General features: G+C 51.7%; 1 protein-coding gene across 3 annotated transcripts in view; it reads left to right on the plus strand.

The window, feature by feature from the left end:
* LOC132383153 (neurotrophin-4-like) overlaps positions 1 to 14050 on the plus strand; it is a 62159-nt gene that overhangs the window by 40936 nt on the left and 7173 nt on the right. Inside the window, exon 1 of one of the 3 annotated variants that reach the window (XM_059954007.1) lies at positions 2047 to 2202. The exons of the other annotated variants lie outside the window; for them this stretch is intronic. The gene's annotated coding sequence lies outside the window, so the exon portion shown is untranslated. Of the gene's footprint in view, positions 1 to 2046; positions 2203 to 14050 lie in introns of those variants that run through there. 3 annotated transcript variants of the gene reach the window in all.

Consider the following 14050-nt stretch of genomic DNA (forward strand, 5'->3'; position numbering starts at 1 on the left):
GCCTCTCTCCTCCCACCCTGCTTCTCCCCTCCGCCCTGCCTCTCCCCTCCCACCCTGCTTCTCCCCTCCCGGCCTGCCTCTCCCCTCCCGGCCTGCCTCTCCCCTCCCACCCTGCTTCTCCCCTCCCGGCCTGCCTCTCCCCTCCCGGCCTGCCTCTCCCCTCCCACCCTGCCTCTCCCCTCCCGGCCTGCCTCTCCCCTCCCGGCCTGCCTCTCCCCTACCAGCCTGCCTCTCTCCTCCCACCCTGCTTCTCCCCTCCGCCCTGCTTCTCCCCTCCCGCCCTGCCTCTCCCCTCCCACCCTGCTTCTCCCCTCCGCCCTGCCTCTCCCCTCCCGCCCTGCCTCTCCCCTCCCACCCTGCTTCTCCCCTCTGCCCTGCCTCTCCCCTCCCACCCTGCCTCTCCCCTCCCGGCCTGCCTCTCCCCTCCCGGCCTGCCTCTCCCCTCCCACCCTGCTTCTCCCCTCCCGGCCTGCCTCTCCCCTCCCGGCCTGCCTCTCCCCTCCCGGCCTGCCTCTCCCCTACCAGCCTGCCTCTCTCCTCCCACCCTGCTTCTCCCCTCCGCCCTGCCTCTCCCCTCCCACCCTGCTTCTCCCCTCCCGGCCTGCCTCTCCCCTCCCGGCCTGCCTCTCCCCTCCCACCCTGCCTCTCCCCTCCCGGCCTGCCTCTCCCCTCCCGGCCTGCCTCTCCCCTCCCACCCTGCCTCTCCCCTCCCGGCCTGCCTCTCCCCTCCCGGCCTGCCTCTCCCCTACCAGCCTGCCTCTCTCCTCCCACCCTGCTTCTCCCCTCCGCCCTGCTTCTCCCCTCCCGCCCTGCCTCTCCCCTCCCACCCTGCTTCTCCCCTCCGCCCTGCCTCTCCCCTCCCGCCCTGCCTCTCCCCTCCCACCCTGCTTCTCCCCTCTGCCCTGCCTCTCCCCTCCCAGCCTGCCTCTCCCCTCCCACCCTGCTTCTCCCCTCTGCCCTGCCTCTCCCCTCCCAGCCTGCTTCCCACCCCGCCTCTCCCCTCCGCCCTGCCTCTCCCCTCCCACCCCGCCTCTCCCCTCCCGGCCCGCCTCTGCCCTCCCGGCCCGCCTCTCCCCTCCGCCCTGCCTCTCCCCTCCGCCCTGCCTCTCCCCTCCCACCCTGCCTCTCTCTTGCCGAGCTAAACACTTCCTTCATTTTCTCATTTGCTGCGTCTACAGATCTCTCAGGCACCTGTCCCACCACTGCTGGTCTCACCCCCTCCCAAGCCTCATCCCCCCACTTCCAATTCTCACTGTGGTGGGTGTCAGAACCGATGCAAACAGCCTGCGTTTATTGCCCTTGCACAAGTGTTGTGGCTATTAAGGGATTGTTTTACGCAGGTAACCAGGACCAGTGGAGGTCTGTGACTGATCCTCACTGAATTCCTCAGCCACACAGTGCGCCATCTGTGCTGGAATCAAACTGCGGCAGAAACATCTGTGGGAGAAACAGGGAGATTGTTTCAGGTTTCAGATCAGAAACTCATCTGACAAAGGTCCTGCAGCCTGGAAAGTTAACTTACGCATCTGCTGCCTGACCTTTCAGAGTTTCCAGAATCCTCTGCTCTTACCCCTCTTGTAGGGCTGACGGGCAACTGTCGGAGGCAAATGAAGGTTTCCCTTCACCGTGTCCTCACTAGTTCTGTAATTCCCGTGGATGCCCCGACCGCACCAGTGAAGACCTATTAAATTGGACAGCCATTGCCGATATTGAGTTGGTCTCGGGGGTCATAGCTACTGAAAGCTCTGTTTTCCTCCGACTTTCCAAAGACGTGCGGGTTAGGGTTAGTGAGTTGTGTTGGCGCCAGAAGCATGGCCACGCTTACGGGCGGCCCAGTACGACCCCCACTGTTTTGACTTGACGTGAACGATGCGTTTCTCTGTAGGTTTCGGTGTGCTAATCTCTAATCTTTAGAATTTTATTGCTAGGTAATGTTTAACACAACACTTATTTTCTGAGATGAGGTAGTTATGACGGGAGAACGAGAATTTGAGCTTGGTGGGAAAGAACCAATTGGCACTGGAAACACTGGGTGGATTGGTGGCGCAGCGGGCAGAGCCGGTTCCTCACTGCTCGGGTGTTCCCGGTTCAATCCTGACCTCGGGCGTTGTCGTTGCGGAGTAAGCACATCCTCATCGTGACCATGTGGACCAGAAATGTGTGGATCGGTGGGTTAATTTGTAGATCACTCCTCGTGTGTAGGTGAGTGCCAGATCTTGGGGGGGGGGGGGGGTGTGGTGGGAGGAGGAGTTGCTGGAAATGCGGTGTAATCAGTGTAACTAGGCGGTCAGCATGGACTTGATGGGCAGAATGGCCTGATTCCTTGTTCTATGACAATGACTGAAATAATTTGCAGGGCCCAGGGAAAGAGATGGACATGGGAATAGATGCATTGTTCTGTGAAGGAGTAGGTGTCAGAGGAGGCCATTTGGCCCCTCACTTCTATTCCACCATCAATGAGATCATGTTGATGTTTAACCTCACATCTCTTCATTCCCTTAATATCGAACTTCCTCTCCCCTTCCCCCATACTCTGTGACTCAGCCTTTCAGATCAATGGTTCCATAGGTTCACCACCCCCCTGGAGAAAGGAATTTATTCCCCCCCCCACTGCCCTGACTGACCAACCCCTTATCTCGATCTCTTGTTTCAGACACTTCAGCCAGGGGAAATGCCAGCTGTACGTCTACCCAGTGAGAGTTGGTGCATCAATAGGCAAAGCCTCTATCTTATAACGATTCTGTGTCTAGTTCCAGGAAGAGAACGAAGTTCAGCCCACTGAGCCTGTTCCAGCGTTCAGTCTTAACAAATTCAATATTCCTTCTCTGACCCTGGGGGAGTGTGTGACAGGACCGTGCTGAGGGAGATTTAATCCATGTTGTAAACAAGTTCTGGGAGGAGTCAGTGGGAAGGTCTGCCTCCTCTCGCACGACCCATCTCCACACATCCCAGTTGTTTCTGGGTGCAGTCAGACACCAGGAGAAACTCCTCACGGCCCGGCAGATAGCAATGCAATTTTGTTCTGTGCAGGCTTTTGAGACTTCGGGGCTTCTGAGAATATCCGACGGCCCACGAGGTTCCCTTGGGGTGTCGGAGGAAGCCCGTACGATGCACAGTAAGATCCCACCAGTCACTGGAGAGGAATCTCCTTCTCCCGAAGCCTCAGTCCGCCAGTCCTGGGTCTGGAGTCAAAGCAATGGCAGCTTCGCTTCGGGTACTCGAGCACCACGCAGAGACGGAGCTTACAAACTCTGACCCAGCTCCTCGGGACCGCCTCAGAAAGTAATCTCCCGGGCTCCTCTTCTGTGCCGTCTCAATGCAGTATCCTTCGAATGAAGCCCCTTCCCCGCTCACCTCTGCACTGTGACCAGCAGAACGAGGTGCACGGGCCAGACGGGTGCGGAGAGGTTGGGATCGAAGTTAAGGGATTCGTGCCTGCAGTTAGATGATGAAACCTCGGGCTTTACTTCTGGGTTAAGAATGTTCAGAGTTCCCTCCGGGCCATGCTCTCTTCTCCCTACTATCATCGGGTGTGAGCTATGGAAGCCTGACCTGCATTGTACCCTACAACTATCAGGCTTCAGTCGCCACAACCCTGAACTGATTCCACTACCAACAGACTCACTTTCAAGGCCTCGACAACTCATGTTCTCAGTGTTGCGTATATTTGCACAATTTGCCGTCTTTTTTCATGCTGGTAATTTGTCGGTCTTTGTTTATGTAGAGTTTTCCGTAATAATAATAATGGGTATCCGTTAGACTCATGAGCCCATGGATTTGCTCCTTGGGAGGTTTCTGGGGCGCAGGCCTGGGCAGGGTTGTATGGGAGACCAGCAGTTGCCCATGCTGGGGGCCTTCCCCTCTCCACGCCACTGATGTTGTCCAAGGGAAGGGCATTAGGACCCACGCAGCTTGGCACCGGTGACATCGCAGAGCAATGTGTTAAGTGCCTTGCTCAAAGACACAAATGTCACATTTCACTGTAGGTTTGTGAGAATGGAGCTGATCTTTTCTTTCCTCAATCCAGCAGCATTTCACCTGCCCCTGAGGGCACAGGACACCCCCACCTAGCGTGGAATAGGCTCTTCTGGCCCGTTGAGCTGCGCCACCCAATCTAACCCTAGCCTAATTTACAATGACCAATTACCCTACCAACCACCTTTGGATTATGGGAGGCAACCGGAGCACGAGGAGGAAACCCACGCGGTCACGGGGAGCTGAGGCTCGAACCAGTGACCTTTAGATCACTAGACCTGATGCCTTATCCACTAGGCCATGCGCCAACACTAAGAGTTTTCCGTAAATTCTATTGTATTTCTTTATTTTCCTGTCTGCAAGAAGACGAATCTTCTGTAGATGGCGACAGATACATACTTTGATAATAAACTTACTTTGAACTTTGTCTCACAGTTCAAAGGCGTCTCGGTAGCGAAGTAGTAAGAGTAGCGCTTTGCAGCATCAGTAACCAGGGTTCAATACCCCCTGCTGTCTGTAAGGGTTTGGCATGTTCTTGCCCCTGGCTGTGTGGGTTTCCTCCCGGTGCTGCCAATTCCTCCCACATTCCAAGGGCGTGCAGGTTGGGATGAGTAAACTGTGGGCGTGATACACTCTGGAACTCTGACAACACTTGTGGCTGCCCCCGGGGCATCCTCAGTGTTGCTCAAAGACACAAATGTCACATTTCACTGTAGGTTTGTGAGAATCCAGCAGCATTTCACCAGCCCCTGAGGGCACAGGACACCGCCACCTAGCGTGGAATAGGCTCTTCTGGCCCGTCAAGCTGCGCCACCCAATCTAACCCTAGCCTAATTTACAATGACCAATTACCCTACCAACCACCTTTGGATTATGGGAGGCAACCGGAGCACGAGGAGGGAACCCGCGCGGTCACGGGGACAACGGGCAGCGGCGGGAACTGAACGCACCGCGAAGCGCTGTGCCAGCCACTACGCTACCGCAGGGTTGAGATGCTGAGGTTATCACTCGGGGACGGAGAGCAAGCTGTTTCCGGTTCGGGTTTGCGGGAAGGCGGGGAGGGAGTCGGTCGGGGGGTCTCGCCCCTTTTACCCGCACAGGACACGATTCAAGTCAAGTGCCTTTCCAACGACCTTCCTCTGCTCTGTGCGAAAGTGGGCAGGGATTCACAGGAGTCAGCAAGGATGTTACGTGCCCCCGGGTCTATTCATCGCTCCACCTGGAATCTCTTCTACTGACAGAACTACACTCTGTGTTTTGTTTTTCTTGTAATTATTTCTCTTACACTCTGCTCAGTTGATGCTGTTGCAAGCAAGTTTTTCATTGCACCTGTGCGTACATGTACTCGTATGTGTGTGTGTGAGACGATAAACTCAAATTTGACTTTAACCCTAAAGCGGTTCATGAGAATGGATGGAAAAGTTTCTTCCTTAACAACTCTGCAAAAGTCCCAGGCATGTCTGTATAAGGCAGCCAGGGTGCCTAAGACTTTTGCACAGTACTGAATTTGTCAACGTGGATCGGAGAGCCAGTCTGGTGGGAGGAAAGGATGTTGGGAGTGGTGAGGGCGGAGTGCCGCGGGAGAGGTGTGGGACAGGTGGCAGAGAAGGGATGCCAGGGATAGGTACAGACACACCCAGTCCGGAGACACCAGGCAAGGTCATCTGGTTCCAAATAATTGGTTTATTGATGACTACAGATGTCTCTCCAGTGCTTCCTGCTCCTCTCCCCTCTCCCTGTCCCCTTCCCACTCTCAGTCCACCCAGATCAGAATCAGGTTTGTCATCACTGATGTGTCATGAAATTTGCTTTTTTTAGTGCTGGCAATACAGTGCAATATGTAAAATTACTATGGTAGTGTGCAAAAGTGCAAAAAGCACAAAAAGCACCGTAGCTTCTGCACAGTATTGTAGGTCAGTCCTTCTCATTGCATTCTACTCACCTCCAGTCCTCGCCTCCTTCAGCCTTTCCCTCTCCTATCCATGAAGCCCGGTGCTCTCACCCTCCCTTGTCAGTCCCACACCATCCACAACCAGGCACAGATAGCGAGTCCCTTCCCCTCCCCCAGCTCTATCACATCCCCCGCTGGCTGGGACGTCCTCCCGCGTAAGCAGCTCCACGCACATAACGCGTCAGAGGGGAGTGCTGGCTGAGGGCTGGTCACCTCCTCCCGATTTAATGGACGGTGACAGAAGGAAGTCCTTTCCGCATGTTCCCCGTGGTCGTAACGCCAGGATCGGCGAGGTATGATTAGGGTGTACTGTTCCGGTGACACTGGCAGGGTAGATCAGGCAGATTACAGAGTAAATGGTGAGACCCTTAGCAGTGTGGAGCAACAGAGAGATCTCGGGGCCCACATCCGTAGATCCTGAAAGTTGCAGCACAAGTTGATGCGTTGGCCTTCGTCAGTGGGGAACTGGGTTCAAGAGCAGTGAGGTAATGTTGTAACTCTATAAAACCCTGGTTGGACCCTCACTTGGAGCGCCGTGTTCATTTCTGGGTGGCCTCGTTACAGGAAGGATGTGGGAGCATTGGAGAGGGTGCAGGGGAGACTTACCAGGATGCTGCCTGGATTAGAGAGCACATCCGATGAGGAAAGGTTGAGTGAGCTAGGACTTTTCTCTCTGGAGCAGAGGATGAGAGGTGACTTGATAGAGGTGTACAAGATGATAGCAGGCATAGTGTGGACAGCCAGAGCCTTTTTCCCAGTGCAGAAATGGTTAGTATGACAGGGCATGATTTTAAAGTGTTGAAAAGAATGTATGCGGGGGGGGGGATATTAGAGGTTTTTTTACACAGAGAGTGGGGGGTGCATGTAACACCTTGTCAGGGGTGGTAGAGGCAGATAAATTAGGGGCATTTACGAGTCTCTTAGTTAGGCTCATGGATGATGGAAAACTAGAGGGCTATTGGAGTAGGTTAGACGGTTAGTAGCGCACCGTGGGCTGAAGGGCTGGTACTGTGTTCTATGCTCTATAAGTGCCCCCTCTGAGTAGTATTTACACTCTGCGGAGATGCTAATGAGACTCTTTCAGCACTTTGTGGGAAAGGCGGTGCACATCTCTCATCCTCGGACCGGTGTCCGTCAGAGAGCATACCGGATACCGGTTCTTTGGCCCTTCTAGCTCATGCCATAACCCGAGAGGGGAGGCACCCGGAGAACTTGGGGTCCAGAACATTCTGACCGTGTTGTCTATTTCTCAGTCAGGGGGAGGTCGTGTCGCTGCCTCCGGCTCCAGAGGCGTGGGCTCGATCCCGACCTCCAGTGCTGTCCGTGTGGAGTTTGCACGTCCTCTCTGTGACCACGTGGGTTTCCTCCAGATGCCCTGGTTTCCTCCCACATCCCGACAGTGGGGTCAGCGTGTTCATTGGTCAACTGAGTGGGATTGAGGTGGTCAGAACAACAGGGTCTGCCTGTGTTGGACACCGAGCAAGGGGCTGACAATACCCACATTTCCCCCTTGGCTTTGAGTAACCTCAAAGGCAGGATCGTGCCCTGTTCCTCCCCCCTCCCCCTGTACACTCACCCTCTGTACAAACCCCACCCACTGAGGGTGAATCCTGTTGCCCCCCCCACCCCCGCTCTCTAGGGGAGTCCGTCGCCCAGTCACAGGGAGAGAAAGAGTGGGCGTATGTCCGTCCCCTGAACGGGGTAAGGGGGTCGAGGAGGCGGCTGAAGGTTTGGATCAGGGTGTGGGGGTTGGGGAGGGAAGTGTGCGATTGTGGTGGGTGGAGAGGGGGCTGGGGGGGGTAGTTGTGAGAGGGAGGGTGAGATGGGCGTGAGAGGGGAGCGGAGCCGCAGTTTTGCGGAGAGCACTGCCACCTAGTGGGCAGCGCCGTCTGCTGCAGGCTAGGATCGAGTCGGAATCCGCTTTGTCGTCCCCGAGGTGAAGTTTCTTGTTTCGTCGCAGCAGGACGGTACAAATATTACATGTGGCAAAAAAAACCCACAAATTAATACATTGTGCGAAAAACCAAAAACAAGGTAGTATTCATGAATTCATGATTTCGGAGGGGAAGAAGCTGTTCCTAAAACACAGAGTGTATGGCTTCAGGCTCCTGTACCTCCTCTCTGATGGTAGGAATGAGAAAAGGGCATGTCCCAGGAGATGAATTACTTAATGCTGGATGGCTCATTATTGAGGCGTCACCTTTTTGAGGATGTTCTCGATGGTGGGAAGGGTAGTGGCCTGTGATGGTGCTGGCGGAGTTTTCTCCTCCTGCAGCCCACAATCAATTCCTTGGTCTTGCTGACGCGGAGTGTAAGGTTTTTCTTGTGGCGCCAGTCCAAGTGCCAGGTGCATCGCATTGGAGTCTGCAGACCAGGAACTTGAAGCTGCTCACCCCGCTGGCTCCTCGATGGGGACCTGGTGCGCGTTTCCCCGACTCCCCCTTCCTGAAGCAAGTCCACAATCAATCCCCTGGTCTTGCTGACATTGAGTGCAAGGCTGTTGTTGTGACACCGCTCAACCAGCCAATTTGTTTCACTCCTGCAGGCAGAATCTGAGATCCTGCCAATAACACTGGTCTCACTGGCAAATTTACAGATGGCGTTTGAGCTGTGCCCAGCCACACAGTCGAAGACAGAGTCGAGCAATAGGCTGACCACAGCATTGGGGACCTCAGACCAGAAAGGAAACTATGACCTGTGGCAGGCGTGGAGACCAATGGAGATTGTTCGCCGTAAGATCAGACGGCTTCTGAAGTACACTTTCCTCCAACTGAGAAGGACATAGATTCAAATCTGACCTCAGGTGCAAGCACAGGGGCTGTTGTCTGACGATGTGCCCTCTCCAATGTTGCCGGAACACTGCCCTGGAGAAAGGATGAGAAGGTGATTCTGGGGTTGCTCTGGTTGGTTGCGGAATCTTGTTGTGCACGTCTAACTCATAACCGTGACTTGAGCTGGAAAAGTCGACTCGTCGAGATCTGTGTGACTAAGGGGCAATTGTGTCATCGATACAGGGTCCTCGTCTCACCTCTGGACTTCGAGAGATCCTGCAATTAACCTCAATTTAATTTGAGGCAGAAGTGGGCACAGTGGCTGAGTGGCTCACTTGAGGCATTATTTTCCTGTGATTCGCTGTCACTGTTGCCTCATTATTGAAGGATCTAAATCCCAGATCTCCCCACAATGGCACCGCTGAGAGGGGGAATACACAGAGAGTGGACATGGGGGGAAGATACAGAAGAGAGGGGAACACGGGGAGATACAGCACAGAACCGGGCCCTTCGGCCCACTGGGTCCATACTAGCCCTCCATTTACACTAATCCCACCTTAACATATTTCATTCTCCCCACATCCCCGTCAATACCCCGCAGATTCTCCCACTCACCTACACACTGGGAGCAACACACCGATCCACTGCCCCTCCTGACGGTCCTTGGGATGTGCAAGAGCTCTGGAACAGCAGGGGGAAACCCAAATGGTCAAAGGGAGAGCATACAAGCTCCACATAGACAGCACCCAAGGTCAGGATTGAATTGGGGTCTCTAGAGCTGAGCCATGCAGAGCGGCTATGGTTTGGAAACCTCGTGTCCCTGATATAAAGTGTTAATGCACGCAAGCCCAATGACTTCCTTCTTTGAGGCAAACTTCTGTTTTCCTGGATGTCTGTGAAGAAAAAGAATTTCAGGATGTATATTGTATACATTACTCCGATACTAAATGAAATTACTGAACTATTGTCAATCAACCTCGTTCACAAGTATGAGGGGTGGGCGCAGCAGGAGATTGATCAATTGAGAGTGCCTTGACCCTTGAACAGGAATCAGGTGCAGAGACCGCTGACTAAATAGCTGCAAACTGTTGTGACTATGATTGAAGTCACCAAAGAGACACTTAAGCTGGTGATATAGAAACCTTTATTCATCACAATAAGCAGGCTCACAAACCCAAAAGTATGCCACATCTTTACACTGTTAAGATCAAAGGGGGAGGGAGGATTCAATACAATTCCAAAAGCTCCAATGACATTATTTACTTCAACAGTAGTGCGCAGGAGCTTTTGGAATGTATCAAGTTGGATAAGTCACCGGGACCAGACGAGATGTACCCCAGGCTACTGTGGGAAGCGAGGGAGGAGATTGCTGAGCCTCTGGCGATGATCTTTGCATCATCAATAAGGAGGGGAGAGGTTCCAGAGGATTGGAGGGGTTGCAGATGTTGTTCCCTTATTCAAGAAAGGGAGTGGGGATAGCCCAGGAAATTGTAGGCCAATGAGTCTTAGTGATTGGTAAATTAATGGAGAAGATCTTGAGAAGCAGGATTTATGAACATTTGGAGAAGCATAATATGATTAGGAATAGTCAGCATGGCTTTGTCAAAGGCAGGTTGTGCCTTATGAGCCTGATTGAATTTTTTGAGGATGTGACTAAACATATTGATGAAGGTAGAGCTGTCGATGTAGTGTATATGAATTTTAACAAGGCGTTTGACGAGGTACCCCATGCAAGGCTTATTGAGAAAGTAAGGAGGCATGGGATCCAACGGGACATTGCTTTGCAGATCCAGAACTGGCTTGCCCACAGAATGCAAAGAGTGGTTGTAGGTGGGTCATATTCTGCATGGAGGTCAGTCACCAGTGGAGTGCCTCAGGGATCTGTTCTGAGCCCCTACTCTTTGTGATTTCTATAAATGACCTGGATGAGCAAGTGGAGGGATGGGTTAGTAAGTTTGCTGATGACGTAAAGGTCGGAGGTGTTGTGGATAGTGTGGAGGGCTGTCAGAGGTTACAGCGGGACATTGATAGGATGCAAAACTGGGCTAAGAAGTGTGAAGTGGTTCATTTTGGTAGGTCAAATATGATGGCCGAATACAACATTAATGGTAAGTCTCTTGGCAGTGTGGAGGATCAGAGGGACCTTGGGGTCCAAGTCCATAGGACACTCAAAGCTGCTACGCAGGTTGACTCTATGGTTAAGAAGGCATATGGTGTATTGGCCTTCATTAAACATGGGACTGAGTTTAGGAGCCGAGAGGTAATGTTGCAGCTATATAGGACCCTGGTCAGACCCCACTTAGAGTACCGTGCTAGATCCTGGTCACCGCACTACAGGAAGGACATGGAAACTGTAGAAAGGGTGCAGAGGAGATTTACAAGGATGTTGCCTGGATTGGGGAGCATGCCTTATGAGAATAGGTTGAGTGAACTCAGCCTTCTCTCCTTGGAGCGACGGAGGATGAGAGTAGGAGATAGTGAGAGGCTTTGATCATGTGGATAGTCAGGGGCTTTTCCGCAGGGCTGAAATGGCTAGCATGAGAGGGCATAGTTTTAAGGTGCTTGGAAGTAGGTACAGAGGAGATACCAGGGTAAGTTTTTTTATTCAGGGAGTGGTGAGTGCGTGGAATGGGCTACCTGCGGCGGTGGTGGAAGTGGAAATGATAAGGTCTTTTAAGAGGCTCCTGGATGGCTACATGGAGCTTAGAAAAATGGAGGGCTATAGGTAAAGCCTAGGTATTTCTAAGGTAGGGACATGTTCAGCGCAGCTTTGTGGGCCGAAGGGCCTGTATTGTGTTGTAGGTTTTCTATGTTTCTAACGCTTTGGGTTGACAAATGGTTCCTTTGAGATTCATATTGGAAGCAGATTATAATTGATAAGACACCTCTGAAAGTCCAAGCACCTTCGGGGGAGACCAATGAACACAAATATTCGAAAAGCTTCTGACGATAGAGAGCCAGATTCCCTAAATTAATGTCTGTTGATTGCATACACCTGTGACCATGTTTAATATACTGAGAAACATCATCGGTCTGGTATGCCAGCTCACACTCAAGTTACAAAGGTGCAAATAACTTAGCCCCTGCTGCCTGGTTTGATGCAGGCCAATTAATGCAACCCCATTGTCTTAAACTTTGGCTCATCAATATGCAATCTCTTAGTCTGTGGGGCAGTTTAATTTCAATTTACTGTTTGCAATTTTCACTAAGAACTGCGGGCTAATTGCAAGCTTCCTGAACTTACTTACATTTACAATGAGAACTGAAGATTGCTTCGTGCTCCAATTAATAATGGCTAAATTCACACAATTCCAGAATACTCCCCAGCACAAACTTTTGAGGAATTTGGAGCATTTTCCTTCTCCTTTTTCTCTATGTGTTCTCATGTGGGCTGTGAGATTTCCCCCTTGCTGGTATGTGGGGTAATTGTAAAGAAAGGAATATGCTTGCTTTTACGGAGGAGACCAGAGTAAATGCCCATCAGTACAATAGGGTGGGGGCTCTCAGATACCCAGTTCAGAAACATCTTTGCTTGAAGAGTTGGAAACATGATGACCTCACCCTTAAAGGGTTAAGTGATGCAAGGAAATTAAATGAGGGAGAAAGGATACAGAGATAGAGTTATAGAGAAGTGTAGCACAGAAACAGGCCCTTCTGCCCATCTAGTCCTTCCCAAACCATTTAAAATGCCTAGACCTATCAACCTGCACTGGGACCATAGCCCTCCATACCCCTCCTATCCATGTACAAATCCAAACTTTTCTCAAACATTGAAATCAAGCTCACGTACACCACTTGCACTGACAGCTCATCTCCCACTGTCACAACCACAAGTGAAGAAGTTTCCCCTCATTTCCACTTAAGCATTTCACATTTCACCCTTAACCCATGACCTCTAGTTGAGGTCGCAGCCAGCCATGGTGTTACACAAGCATGGCAGTGGACAAACCCAAGTGCAGAGCACGGGCACGGAGGCAGAGTCAGGAGGCGTTATTAACATAGTGAACGTGAAGCGATGCTTCACCTCGAACTGGTAGTCCTAAGAACCATGAAACGAGGTTACTCACACCAGAGTCGACCAACGAACTGGCAGCTCCTTGTTGTGATCACAGGGCTTTTATCCTGCATTGGCTGATGGAAGGCAGGTGTTTGCAGTTAATGGAACCTGGGAATGATTGGGAGCTAAACAAGGTGATTGAGGCCCAGTTCCTGAGGTAAATAGCCAGGTGGGCAATTGCCAGAAGGGACCATGACACACAGGGAAAAATGCCTGCTTGCATTTATCCTATCTATACCCTTCATAATTTAGTATACATCTATCAAATCTCCCCTCAATCTTAGAACATAGAAAACCTACAGCACAATACAGGTCCTTCGGCCCACAATGCTGTGCTGAACACGTACTTACTTTAGAAATTACCCCGGGTTACCCATAGCCCTCTATTTTTCTAAGCCCCATGTACCTATCCAGGAGTCTCTTAAAAGACCCTATCGTATCCTCCACCACTGTCACCGGAAACCTATTCCATGCACCCACTCTCTGCGTAAAAAACTTACCCCTGACATCTCTGTACCTACTTCCAAGCACCTTAAAACTGCGCCCTCATCTTCCACATTCTAAGGAATAAAGCCCAACCCTATTCTATTTTTCCTTTTAACTTGGGTCCTCCAGTCCTGGCAACATCCTTGTAAAGTTTCTCTTGCACTCTTTCAACTTTATTTCCACCCTTCCCGGAGGTAGGTGACCAAAACTGCGCACCATGCTCCAAGTTAGGCCTCACCAATGTCTTATACAACATCAGAATATAATCCCATCTGCTGTACGCAGTACTTTGATTTATGAAGACCAATGTGCCAAAAGCTTTCTTTATGACCCTATCTCCCCGTGGTGCATTTTCAATGAATTATGTATCTGTATTCCAAGATCCCTTTGTTCTACCACACTCAGTGCCCGACTGTTTATTGTAGGAACAACTAGGAAATACTTTAGTTGGTGCTACTGAAGTGCAACACCTCCCCTGCATTAAATTCCATCTGCCTGTTTCTCCAGCTGTTCTGGATCCCATTGCAAGCTCTGAAAGTCCTTGAGGTTCACCGCACTCCCAATTTTGGTGTCATTTTCAAATGCGCAGATCCAGTTTACCATGTTGATATAGATGACAAACAGCAATGGACCCAGCACTGACCCCTGCGGCACTCCACTAGTCACAGTCAGAGAGGCAGCCATCTACTACCGCTCTCTGGCTTCCCCCACAAAGCCAGTGTCTAATCCAGTTTACTACCTCCTCTTGAATACTGAGTGACTGAACCTTCTAGACCAACTTCCATTCTGGACCTTGTCAAAGGATCCGAT

This window comes from Hypanus sabinus, chromosome 29 (genome assembly GCF_030144855.1).
Source record: "Hypanus sabinus isolate sHypSab1 chromosome 29, sHypSab1.hap1, whole genome shotgun sequence".
Lineage (NCBI taxonomy): Eukaryota > Metazoa > Chordata > Chondrichthyes > Myliobatiformes > Dasyatidae > Hypanus > Hypanus sabinus.